The sequence below is a fragment of the Elephantulus edwardii genome, unplaced genomic scaffold (genome assembly GCF_000299155.1).
Source record: "Elephantulus edwardii isolate Elephantulus edwardi_28Jun2011 unplaced genomic scaffold, EleEdw1.0 scaffold00168, whole genome shotgun sequence".
Classification (NCBI taxonomy): domain Eukaryota; kingdom Metazoa; phylum Chordata; class Mammalia; order Macroscelidea; family Macroscelididae; genus Elephantulus; species Elephantulus edwardii.
In genome coordinates, this window is record NW_006399918.1 from 1,019,503 (window position 1) to 1,034,033 (window position 14,531).

Below are 14,531 nucleotides of genomic sequence, written 5' to 3' on the forward strand. Positions count from 1 at the left end.
AGAAGTGTGGTTTTTTTATGTTAAATTTAACTAATTTACAGATATTTTCATTACTGTTCTAATGGCACCTAGATTCTAATCCTTGATCTTCTATGTTTAACCATATTTTTATTTTATTTTTGTTTCTTTTCTGGTAGCAATTTCTAGTTTAATAAGATAACCAATTGTATTCATTTATATTCTTATGCAACAACTTTCCTTCATTCATTAATTGCGCTGTCATATTGAGTTTATATTGTTGCTGTTACATGCCACGGAGTCCAGTACAACTTATAGAAACCCTGTGTACACATCCGAACCTTGCCCTCTCTTGTACCATCCACACCACCTTTGATAGACATAAGCCCATTGTTGCAGTCTTTAGTAACACAATATTACAAATGTATTTTACTTTTAAATCTATATACTTTAGCTTTTCTCATTTAGGCAAACTATTATTTAATTTACTCAGCTTTAATTTCCCTATCTGTGGTCTATTTCTACGTATGTTTTTCTTCTCATTAGGACCTTTTTTTCTGTGTATTTTAAACATTTCTCTCTGTGTGTGTGTGTGTGTGTGTGTGTACTAAAATTTTGAAAACTATTTTAGCAGAGGATATATTTATTCACTCTTATAGATAAATTAAAGCTTACATAGATATAAAACTGTAGGTTTAACTATTTCCCAGGAATACCTAGAAAATATTCTTTTCCACCCAACTCTTACATTTAGTTAAAAAAGACTGAGTTCAGTTCCATTCCTGAGTCTCATAGATAATATTTTCATAATCTTGTATATTTCAGAATTCCTCTTCAGTCTTTGATGTTCTTAAATTTGCTTTAATGCCTCCATGTATGAGCTTTACCCTATCTATCCAGTTTAGCAAATTATGGCACTTTCAATATTTCAGTTTTCTCAGATTCTGTAAGTCCTTTATTATTTTTCCACAAATTTTCTCCTTTTCTTTTATCTCCAGGACATCCATTATGTAAATATTGTCATTTCCATTTCCATCCTCCATATCTCTTACCTCTCCTTCTGTCTTTTCCATGTATTAATTCTTTCTCTATTTTAGGTGAGTTTCTTCTGATCTTCCATGCCATTCTTTCTGCTAATTCAAATGTGATCTATTTCTTCAGATGATTACCATTTTTACATGTATTATCTCTAGTTAGCTATCCGTCAACTTATACACAATTTGCTCTATCGGAGAAGTGGTGAGGAATCTGTCTGGGACAGAAAATTGCTAGTAAACTAAATGAAAACAATTATTCCTTTTTCTGCACTCTTCCAGGATTTCTTTGGGTTGCTACCTTGGCTGTTGATTTTGCCAAGATATTTCTTTTCCTCTTTATAGATAATCACTTAGACCTTGGACTTTGCATTACATTTAAGAACAAAGATTCTCAAGAACCAACCAAGACATCTGTATCTATTATGTTTCCTATATAACTGGGCTCTGGTGATGCTGATCCCACCACCACTGACTGGTGGAGTATCACTTGCATCTGCCCATGCAGCAAATTTGCATATTTGTCAGAGCAGAGATCATGTAAAGATAGTACAGTCTGAACCAGAGGAAACCACTAAATATTTGCATATAAAACAGCCGTTACCTTCATGATTCACAGTATTCTTTGCCCTCATAAGATGATCAAAAGAATTATGTCATAGATTGACTTCTGGGGATGGATTAAAAGATGCAAGTCTTAACTCATGTATTTGTAAATAAAACCTTGTTTAGAAACAAGGAAGAGGTTTTTTGTTTGGTTGGTTGGTTTGCTGTTTTGGTTTTTGGGTTTTTGGGATTTTTTTCAGACTGAAAGGGAACTCTGGTGGTTAAATAGTAAAGAATTGCCCTGCTAAAGCTTAGGTACGTGGTTCAAATCTACCAGCTGTTCCGTGGAGGATGAGTAATTTCCTCCTGTGAGATTTACTGCTTCTGAAAACCCGCTGGAGGGTCAATTATGGGCCAGTTCCCACTGATGGTACATAACAACAGCAATGGTCCTTCTCAGAGTAGGGCATGTCCTAAACCTAATCACTGCTAAAAGGAACAGAGACACACATAGTGGAGAGATACCACATGAAGACAGGCAGTTAAAAGATTGAGACCAATGAGGTTATCATTAAGGAGGGGCTCTATTTTAGTGTGATGTCCCGCTTAGGACTTCTAGGACCCTGAATGATTCAGCAATTCATTTCTGCTTTTCAAAACTACTAACTTATGATGTATTGTTGTTGTTGCTGTTATAGTAGCACTCATTCAACTCATTGCCAACAAAGCCAAACCAAGGCATAACTGAACCTCTGTTGAGTTTCTAAAGCTGTAAATCACGTGGGAAGAAAGTATCCATCTTTATGGCAACATAAGATAACAAAAACAGACAGAATTATTAAAAAATATCTAAGAAAGGAAAGATTATAAAATTTTACTCTGACTAGATTGTATAGCCCTGGTCTGTCCACTTGCTTCACACAAGTAAATCATGGTTGCTGTGGAGCTGAACACTGTGACACTGATGTATCATATGCAAGAATGGTTACCCATGATGGACAGTGTTTGGTAGAGCTCCCCAATTAAAACAAGCTTGGAAGCAAGAGCAGTATGCACTTCTGAAATAACTTGCCTCCGGAAACCCTATGAACCTCGAGAAAGGAAGAAAGTTAAACAAGTGTCCAGGTCTTTCATTCATAGGGTTGCTATGAATCGCCTACAACTTGACAGCACTTAACAAAGACAGTTGCAAGAAAGAAGAGTAAAAAAGGAATATAGAGAAATATTGTGATATTTTTCAATCTGTGATATCCTCAAAATCAACTTTCTCTTCTGCTTTTCAACCTTCTCTCTTTTTTCATATTTCTTCTCCTGTATCCTAAGTCTTCCAAGAGCCATATCATTCCAACAAAATTCTAGCCCATGTGTCATTTTTCACACACAAAGACAATGCTAAACATATGCATTACCTATTATTAAACCATTTCACTTTGCAAGATGTTTAATATCTATAATATTCAATATCTATAATATCAATCTTTTCACTACTACTCTCTTCTTCAGTAGGGCCCTAATATCATTTGAGACACAAAGCTAAGAAATGAACAATAAGCATAAGATGGTTTTTACCATTTTTTAAATGACAAGATTTCATTTTACTTGAATTCACAATTAACAACTTTGGTACTAGAATTCAGGAGATCAGAAGATGTATTGCATTGAGCAATCAGGGACCTCTCCAAATTATTGAGGAACAATGTCAGTTTGAGGACTAAGATGCACTTGATTCAGGCTATGATATTTTCAATCACTTGCTGTGCAACTGAGTGCTGGACAATAAATATAGATGACAGAAAAAAGAATTGATGTCTTTGAGCTGCGGTGTTAGAGAAGGAAGAGTATCGAATATCCCATGGACTGCTAAAAGAATAAGCAGATATGTCTTGAAGAAAGTGCAACCAGGGTGCTCCTTGGAGGCAAAGGTGATGAATTTTCATCTCGCACACTTAAGGCATGTTTCTAGAAGAAGTATTCCTTGGAAAGGGATATCAATCTTGGAAAGATAGAGAGTTGATGAAAGAGAAGAAGACACTCAACCAGATGGATTGGTTCAGTGACTGAGGCGATGAGCTTTAGTAAGCAAGAGTGAGAATGGCATAAGATAAGGGCAGGGTTTAGTCTGTTGTTCCTAGGGTTGCTATGGGTCAGACTCATCTCAAAGGCAGCTAACAACAAACCATGTTTTCTGTCATTGGCAAGTCTCCCTTTTCCTGACTTGAGATCAAATTTTTCCGGTAGAGTCCAACCACTTTTTCTTAAATTATATACAAAGTGTTTATTAAATAAAGAATGGGGGGGGGAAGTTTCTTAAGAATCCCTACCTCCCCTTGTCCAGAATTCCATTAGTTGGGGAAAGATTTATCTCAGCAGAGTCACCTCTCTCCCTGATGACCAATTCCCAGAGATGGAAGCAGAATTTTGTCTTCTGTGATTCAGTCTCACTGACTATTATGTTATGTGGTATTGAGTCACCTGAAACTTATGGAGATCCTATGTACAACACTGCCCAATCCTCAGCCAGTCTCACTATCTCATACATCTACTCTCATTATCCAAGTTACTGTGTCAATCCAGGTCTTCTTTTCCTGCGCTGTCCCACTGCTCTTCCAAGTATGATGTCCTTCTCCAAGGACTGATCCTTCCTTGCAACATGTCCAAAGTATGTGAGATGGAGCTTCAAAATGCTTGCCTCCAAGGATCAACTTCATTTCACCCTCTGTTCTTTTTAAATGTTCAATTCTTTTCTTCAGCATTACAATTCAAAGGCATCAATTCTTCTATCATGCTTAGTCATTGTCCAGCTCTCTGATGTGTAGCAAGTAACAGAGAAGACCAGGAACTGGATCATGCACACCTTACTATCTATTCTGACAGTGTTGTTCTTCAGCACTCTGGAGAGGTCCTTGACAGCAGATTTTTCTAATTCAAATTTGTCTTTGGATTTCCTGGTGGCAAAAGTGTTGATTATGGCATCAAAGAAGCTGAAATTGTGAACAATCTCAATCTCTTCTCCTTGTATCATTATGCTGCTTGGCCAAGTGAGAATAATCTGTTTTCCTGGTGTTAAGCTTCTATCCATATTGAAGCCTGCAATTCTTGACCTTCTGAGCAAATGCTGCCAGCCCCATCAAGGGCCTGCAAGGTTTGCCTCCAGCAGGCATCTACAAGTTCTGCCCTGGCAAGCGACTGCAGTAGGACCCAACCAAAGCACCGACTTCACAGAGAACTGAGAGGAAATGGTCTAATAGAGATGGTTGGAGGCCTAAACCATCATACCAGGGTCAGCTTGGGGAAATGGGGAAGGAGGTACTGGTAGGGCAGGGGACAGAAACACAATGCTTGGGCTACAGGCGAGGATGGGATCAACACTAAATCTGTTAGCTGTGTAAAGGGGAAGGGTTTTTCATCTGCTCTTTTGGGTAAAATGCTTGTCTGTCAGATATTGTTCACTTCTGAAATAACAGGCTTTCAGAAACCCTATGTATAATTGACTACTATAAATTTTAATTTATTATTTATATTTTAAAATTTATTCAATATGGAAGGAGTGACTCATGAGGATTTAATTAATACTGGAGGGCAAAACTTAATTATGTTGTTGTTGTTGTTATGTGCCATCGAGTCGTTTCCGACTCATAGCGACCCTATGTACAACAGCCCTAAACCCTGCTCTATCCTGTGCCAATCTCATTGCCTCTGACACACCCATCCCGATTACCCCACTCACTGAATAAATCCACCTTATAGAGGGTCTTCCCCTCCTGAGCTGTCCCTCTACTCTACCCAGCATGATGTCCCTCTCCAAAGACCTGTCTCTCCTTACAACATGTCCACCTCTTACTTATACCTGAAAGGACAAATGGAGACTTTCCCTTTGCAGATCTCTGTTTCTATTTATATCTTTAGCTTATGTCTTTTTTTACAAGTTTGAAAACTTAATTATACAATTTCTAAAAGTTATCCTATAGAATCAAAACATAAATTCATAACAAAAAATAAGCTCTTTTTTCTAGTATAAGTAAAAATTTAAATTCATCACCTTCTACATATTCTTGGAAATTTAGTCCTATTCATACTCTCAAGTCCCAGATGTCTGTAGGTACTCAAATGAAAGGGGAGAACTCACCCTCCTGCTAGGTCCTGGACAGAGATACAGGTTCAGAGAGAGACCCAAAGATTTCTAGATAAGTTTCCACCTCTTTGTGTCCTAGATCTCGTTCCAACTCACTGAAGGCCAGATGCAACAACCCCGGCAGCATGGGAAATGTCTCAGCTTTTTGAGAAGAGACTGTCTGGAAGATAAACTGGCCTGCAAGGATTTGCCAAAAAGCTACAGAAAAGTGGGATCAGAAGGCGCTCTTCAGAGAATTTTATATGAATGCAGAGAAAGGAGATAAATGATTCCTTCAGTGTTTCATTCTTATTTCCTCATAGATAATGTGATTAATTGAATGTTGCTTTTTTCCATTAGGTGCCTTCTGTTCTTTATCTTGGTGATAATATATTATAAATTGGTAGGCTTTTCACACAACCTCCCATGATTTCTCACAGAAAACATTGCCAAATTATTGTCTGACTCTATTAAAAGAAAGGGCTTTCTCTAAAATAGAAATACTTACAACATTTTTACATGTTGTTGTTGTTTACCATCAAGTCAGAACTGACCCATAGCTAACCTTCTAGAGAGTTTTCAGAGGCAACTAATAGCGTGGGAGGAGATTGGCATCCTTCTTCCGTGGAGAGGCTTGTGACCTCGAACTGTGTGCCTTCAGCATTGCAGCATGGCTTCTTGCCATAGATAATCATTACAGCATTGTTTAGAATTTTGATTACTTGTCAATATTATAAAATCATTTTCTCAGATGGATTACAATTCATAAGGGCAGAAGAAATATGTATACGATAGTGGTTTTAAGACTATGACTTTTGGAAGAATATCACCCAGCCTTTCTACCAAGGTACTTCTTGATGAATTTGAGCTGCCAACTGTTTGGTTACTAGTCACACACTTAGCCACTTTTCCCACCAGGATAATCTATATGCCCTAAAATAAGTAATGAGCAAAGAAGGTGGCTATACATTTAAACATATCAGGTGACACTACAAATATCTTAGAAAATTATTTAATGATCTGGGGTTATAAATGTGAATAGAAAATAACTATCTTAGGTACTTACTGAAAGGACAATCCTACAGTCTTAAAAATCAGCACCAAGCTAGTTCCTATGAGACAGAGGTCAAATGTACACCCGTTCTACAACTTCTTCCACCATTCCTAACTTGCCTATTCTCTCCACAAAACTTATTTTTCTATTGGGTTTGTTAATTCATTGGATCAATCACAGAGAATATATGGAAATGGGAAAAAGACATAAGCTAAAGATAAATAGAAACAGAGATCTGCAAAGGGAAAATCTCCATTTGTCCTTTCGGGTATAAGTAAGAGGTGGACATGAATGGGACCTCAGTGTTTAAAAGGATATTTTGTTTACTCCTCCTGAAAACCAATGTCTGTTCTTACTCATCCATAACTTTAATGAAGATCAATGGCATTTTTTCTACAATAGATTGCTCACTCCCTTCAGCTCTAGATGGGAGCTCGATTTTTACACTCTGTTGCCACCACTTGTATCCCTTCATTGTTTCTGTTCCCTCTGGTATGGTAACAATTGTTACGTCCTTCACCATTGCATTCCCTTGAGCTGGAAGGACTTTTGCAGGACTTTTGTCAATCAAGAAACCCCCTCTGAATTTGTGAGTTTTAGGATTTTTATCAGTAATCAAGCAAGCATCACCTTGCCACATGACCCAATCTATGTACTTATTAACTACTAGAAGAGGATTCTCCAGTTAATTCATGTTATTGTTTGATAAGGCTTTGGAACTTGGATCAAAAAATCAAACTTGAATGATGATTAAAATGTAATCTTATACCATGAATAACAAGAACATTAAAAGAAGGGCAGAAATCCATCATTATCATTCCATTTCAAATAATGTATTTGTGTGTATGCAAACATACACATAAAAATCGTTTATTTGGTCAGTGAATGTTGAGATTTTTTAGCAATAGTCTTAGAATTATGACAGACTGTTTTTAATAGCTATTGGGTTGTTTTGTTCTGTTTTGTTACTGGCAAGTATGCAGTCATCCATGTTCTAGGCATTCCTGACAAGTGCTTGCTAAAATCGTTATTTGTTCTAGTCTTTTTTTCCCCGTCCCTGCTCTTTCTCCTAGGCATTTTCTCATATTATCAAGCTGTTCATCCTTTAAATACCTCTGCAGCCAGATATTCATGGTCTCACAAAGAACATCTGTCAACAAGGTGAAAGAATCTACTCTGAAACCTAATATCTAATACTGGAGCTCTAGTGGTCCAGTGGTAAGAAGTTGTGCTGCTAACCAAAAGGTTTGTGGTTCAAATCAACCAGCTGTTTGACTGGAAAAAATGGGCAATCTCTTCCAATACAAATCACTGCCGCTGAAAACTCACTGGAGTATATCTACCAAGAGTTGATTTCAGTTCTATGGCAAATAACCACAATAATACTTGAGTGATCATTTGACTGGGTATATAGTATTCTAATTTAAAAGTAAGTCTGTTTATCTCAAATGAACATAGAATTGCTTCATTATCCCCAAAGCAAATGAAATAAAAATGGAATCTGTAAGAAAAATTTTCCTAAAAATTATAGAAAAGAGATAAATATAAAATTTAAAGATCATTTGAGAGCTATTGATTGTGAATACATATTATCTAAAGGAAGGACTACAAGAAACAGTGGCAGCAGATGGAGGAGAAGAAGAAAAGAACTAATTTCTTGGGAAGTTCTCATGGTGCCTTAGTGGTAAGGAGTTGTGCTGCAAACCCAAAGGCATGTGGTTCAAGTCTACTAGACGCTCCACAGACAAAGACTGGCATCTCCTCTCATGTGATTTACAGTTTCTGAAAATATTTCTCCAACTCAAAGGAATTATCTCCTGTCTTTTTTTTTAATCCTCTCCTCCCCGCCAATATTACTTCTCTTCTCCTTTTTAAATAGAGAAGAAGGAATAAGGGAAGGGGACAACTAAAAAAAGTCAGAAGACAATTCCTTGAGGAGTTCTCATGGTGGCTTAGTGGTAAGAATTTGTGCTGTGAACCCAAAGACATGTGGTTCAAATCTACCAGGTGCTCCATAGGAAAAAGACTGGACTTACAGCTTTTGAAAAGCTGTGAAGGTCAGTTATGAGTGGGTTCCAACTCCACAGTACTTAACAATGCTGCTGTAAGTAAAAGCATCTGACTATTAACTAACTTCAGACATTCAAACCCACCAGATGATCCCTAGGAGAAAAATTAAGCAATCAACTTTTATAAAGATTTATAGACCTAGAAACCCTGTGGGGGCTCTTCCCTGTTCTACATGGCCACTGAGTAACAGTCAGCTTGGTTACAGTGGATTTTTGATAATTTGTTTGGGTCTGATGGCCTAGTGGCAAGCAGCGGTGCTGTAATCCTAAAGGCACGGGGCTGGAGGCCACCAGCTGCTCTGCGGGAAGATAGGCAATCTCCTCCTGTGCGATTAATTGTGTCTGGAAACCCGCCCAAAGTTCAGCTATGGGTCAGTTCTGATTCAATGGTACAAAACAACAATAAACCTCTTTTAGTAATCATATATTAGTAAATTTTTTTTACTAAATAGGACAAAAGTAAATTATGACTAGAAACAAAAAGATGTGGAAAATATCATCTAAGCTTTTTTATATTGGAAAGATAAAACACAAGTCTAGATATGCTTCAGCAACTTCAGAAAATAAAATTTAAATTGAGGAAGGCATAAGACACAGAATCTGACTTGTATAAAATGCAAATTCATTATCAAAACCGACTTATAGCTAGCTGCCTCTTTACTGGATTTCTAAGGATATAAATTGCACAGAGGGAGATTACCTATCTTTCTCCTTCACAGTCATTGGTGAAGTCTAACTCCCATTGCTGATAATGCAAGCAAAATTAAATGTAATTTGTAAAGGTATGAAAATCTAAAGCAGAAACTCAAACAGATATTCATGGATTTATAGCTATTATACTGTTATTTACAATAGTCAGAGGGTAAGAATATCTCAAGTGTCTGTCAACAAATGAATGGGTAAGCAAAATGTGGTAAATTAAAACAATGGAATATTATTCAACAATAAAATAAAATGAAGTTATGATGCATGATATGATACAGAGGAGTTTTGAAAGCAAAACTCAGATAAATCAGACACAAAGGACAAATATGGGATCATCTTGTTTGTACTAAACACCCAGAATGCATATGTACAAATACATAAAGTTAGAAAGCAAATTTATATTTGCCTTGGTCTATGGAACAAAATTCCCAAGTTTTACTTTATGACAACAGAGACCATTCTCTTGTCCATGATGTTAGTAAACACAAGGGGTTCTTTCCGTAGTCATTCACCAATAAGACAGATGAATTGCAATATCCAAAGCACTTTCTTTATTGCAGATCTGAGGGAGCAGATAGAATCATTTCAAAAATTGTCTTCCCATCAGCAGTCAGGAAATTAAAAGATTAACTTCACAAGGAAAATCTGTTGTCAGGGACCTCTCCAGAGTACTGACAAGCAATGATGTCAGTATAGAGACTAAGATGCACCTGATCTAGGCATGGTCTTCACAATTACTTTCTATGCATTAGAGATCTGGATAATGACTAAGGATGACAGAGGAAGAATTGATGTTTTGGAGTTGTGATGCTGGAGAAGAATCTTGAACAAACCATGGACGGCCAAGAAAACAAACAGGTCTGTTTTGGAGAGGGTAAAACGAAGTTTCTTCTTGTAGGCTAGGATTTTGAAGCTCTGTCTCACATACTTTGGGCACATAGCCAAGAGGGATCTGTCCATGGAGAAGGACATCATGCTTCTGAGAAGGGTGAAGAGACAGTGTAGGAGAGGAAGATCCCGAATAAGATGAATTGATGCAGTTAGTGGGGCTATCGGTGCGGGTGTATTGGAGTCAGTGAGACTGGCTAAGGACAGGGCAGGCCTCTTGTACACTGGGTTTCTATGAGTCTCAGGTGACTCAACAGTACTTAACAACAACAACAATGAATAATTTAGGGAACTCTTGTGGCTCAAGGGACTGAAGAACAAATGCAAACCTCGAGTTGCTATAATCAAAGATGCTTTAGGCAGAATATTAAATGATCCAGGAAGTATTAAAAGAAGATGGAAAGAATATACTGAGTCACTGTATCAAAAGGAACTGGCAGACACAGAACAATTTCATAAAATAACATATGAGCAAGAGCCTATGGTGATGAAGGAAGAAGTTCAAGTTGCTTTGAAGGAAATAGCAAAAAATAAGGCCCCAGGAATAGATGGTATAGCAATTGACATATTTCAGCTAACAGATGCTGCCCTGGATGTGCTCACCAAGCTGTGCCAAAAAATCTGGAAAACAACTACTTGGCCAGCTGACTGGAAGAGATCTATATTTGTTCCCACTCCAAAGAAGGATGACCCAACAGAGTGTGGAAACTATAGAACAATATCATTGATTTCACATGCAAGCAAGATTCTACTGAAGATTATCCAAAAACGACTAGAACAGCACATCAGGAGAGAAGTCCAGTCTGGATTTAGAAGGGGTCGTGGTACTAGGGATATTGTAGCTGGTGTTAGATGGATCTTAGCTGAAAGCAGGGAATACCATAAGAATGTCTTTCTGTGTTTCATTGATTATGCAAAGGCATTTGACTGTGTGGATCATAACAAACTGTGGCTGACTCTGAGAAGAATGGGAATCCCAGAACACTTAATCATTCTAATGCAAAACCTATACTAGGACCAAGAGGCAGTCATCAGAACAGAGCAAGGAAACATTGCATGGTTCAAAATTGGGAAAGGATGTGTCCTATCTCCATACCTTTCAACCTGTATGCAGAAGTTTATCAGAGAGGCTGGGCTCTATGAGGAGACGTGTGGTGTCAGGATTGATGGAAGATCTATTAACAATCTGTGTTATGCAGATGACACAACCCTGCTTGCTGAAACTGAGGAGAACTTGATGCACTTGCTGCAGAGGGTCAAGGACTGTAGTCGTCAGTATGGATTGAAGCTAAAGGTCAAGAAGACAAAGATTCTCACCACTGGACCAATTGGCAGCATCAGGATGGATGGTGAAGAGATTGAGATTGTTAACAACTTTAGTTTGCTTGGCTCCACAGTTAACACTCTTGGCACCAGTAGCCAGGAAATCAAAAACCATATTACAATGGGAAAGTCTGCTGTTAGGGACCTCTCTAGGGCACTGAAGAGCAATGGTGTCAATCTGGAGACTAAGGTGCATCTGATACAGGCTATGGTCTTTGAAATCACTTGCCATGCATCAGACAGTTGGACAATGACTAGGGAGGAGAGGAGAATTGATGCCTTTGAGCTGTGGTACTGGAGAAGAGTATTGAATGTACCACGGACTGCCAAGGAAACAAACCGATTCATCCTGGAGAGGGTTAAACCAGGCTGCTTTTTGGAGGCAAGGATTCTGCGGCTTCATCTGACATACTTTGGACATGTTGTAAGGAGGGACAAGTCCTTGGAGAGGGACATCATGCTTGGGAGGGTGGAAGGAAGGCACAAGAGGGGAGGACCCTCTATGAGGTGGATTGATTCATTGACTGGGGTAATTAGGATGGATGTGTCAGAGGCAGTGCAATTGGCACAGGATAGAGCAGGGTTTAGGGGTGTTGTCCATAGAGTCGCTATGAGTCGCAAGCAACTCGATGGCATGTAACAACAACAACAACAAAGGCTAAGAATCTAGAAACTGAAAGGTCATTCAAAGTATACTGTCCATTTAATTATACTTGATTTTAGCAAAAAAGCTATGAAGCAATGTATCTAATTAATTATTAGGTAAGAAGAGTTGATGCTTTTGAGTTGTGTGCTGAAAGAGTATTGAATATACTGTGAACTTCCAAGAGAAAAAACTCGTTTACTCTTGAAAGAATGAAACCAGGCTGCTCCTTGGGGGCAAGAATTTTGAAGCTCCATCTCACATACTTTGGGCTCGTGGCCACAAGGCACCAGTGCCTGGAGAATGACATCACGCCTGAAAGGGACTGGAGGGACAGCAAAGAAGAGGAAGACTTTGGATGAGATGGATTCACACAGTAACTGGGATAATGGAGGTAGGTGTGTCAGAGACATTGAGACCAGCTTAGAATAGGGCACAGTTCAGAGCTGCTGTACTCTTCATAGGGTGGCTATGAGTTGCAGGACACTCAATGGCACCTAACAACAACAACAATAGCAAGTTTTTTTTTGGCATACATCTAGATAGTTCCATCTATTTGGTTGCATCTACATAATATCATAGGATTCCTGTTTTGAATGTCTGTGTTTTAAGATCTCCTCTCCTTCTCCCTCCCATTATTTTATGTTTCTCTGGTTATTTTAATGGTGATGTGAAAATAAATTCTATTTAAATGATATTAAAAATATATACATACGTATCTATTTCTTCTCAACTAGCTATTCTCAATTGTAATTCTCTTGCACTATTTTCTTCTTGAGTTCCTGCATAGTCCAAATGATAAAAATCTTGATTAGAAGTTCCAGTCCACTCAAATGTTCCTGAGTAGAAATATCTAGTGATCTACTTCTAAAAGTCAGCCATTGAAAATTCTATGGAGCATAGTTCTACTCTGACACTTGGATTCACCACAAATTGAATTCAAGTTGGAGCCAACTATGGTGTGTGTTCTTATCCATCTATTATTGGTCACTAGAGTGTGTTACAAACGGTTAACCCACTTGATTGTTAAACAAAAGGTTGGAAATTTTAGTTCACTCAGAGATATCTTAAAACAAAGGCCTGTGAATTACTTCTGGGTGGTTACAGCTTTGAAAATACTGTGGAATACAATTTTACTGTGAGACACATGGCGTCACCTTGAATCAGAATCAACAGCATTAATTACTGCTTTGTTTTTGTCATTATCATGCTAATTTATTTTTTTAGATTTCAAGACCTGTTATATTATTATTCTCTCTACCATTGAGACCATTCTGACTCATAGTGACACTCCCTTGGGTTTCTAAAGCTATAAATCATAATGGTAGGAAACTGCCCATCTTTCTTCCATGGAGTAGATTCGAACTGCCAGAGATATGCAGTCTTTGGGTTAGCTGTGTTAACTTGATACAGACTACACAACCAGAGTTCCCCTATACTAATACCACTACTATTATTATTATTTATTATTATTATTTTTAATTCTCCTTGGTATTAAAGATTACTATATAGTTACAGTAACTACACCTGTGTTACTGGTCAAGGAACATACACACACAACTGACAGAAAGTCAGGTTGGTACAGCACTTCAGGAAATTGTTTCTGGGTGATGTATTCTTAATCATTTTACTAAGTTGCCAGTCTACATGAGGGCATTTTGAAACAACTGTTTTCTCCCTAAAACTCAACTCTAAAGTTCTCACAAAAGTAAGAGGTAGACTCAATTCATTTCAGAAGACAAGTTTAACATTTTGAGATCCCTTGGGAGTACACATGTGAGGAAAGAGTAGACCAGAAACTAACTTTGTTCTCATCACCCACAATTATGTGATGAGAACTTATCTTTGGTTCATTTTCTTTTCTTAGCTCCTTGCACATTGACAGCTTAACAGAAGACCGCGGAAATAGTTTTCTTACATTATGCCTGAGATAGAGTAGCAGTTTAATACATATTTTATATTTTTTTAATTTTACTCTGATTTATTTACAAGGTTTGAATACATCGTTTTTCACAAAAGCTCCTTCCTATTTCCTTCACCCCTTCCTCCCTTCAAATTGTATAACCACATGCTCTTTAATCATTATCTCCATTTGCTTATAATAGTAACACCTCATAGTTCAATTCAGTTGTGTCCTGGTTCTTTCCTTTCACAGTGTCAGCTCTTTCTTTATTTCTTTTTTAAAAATTATTTTATATTT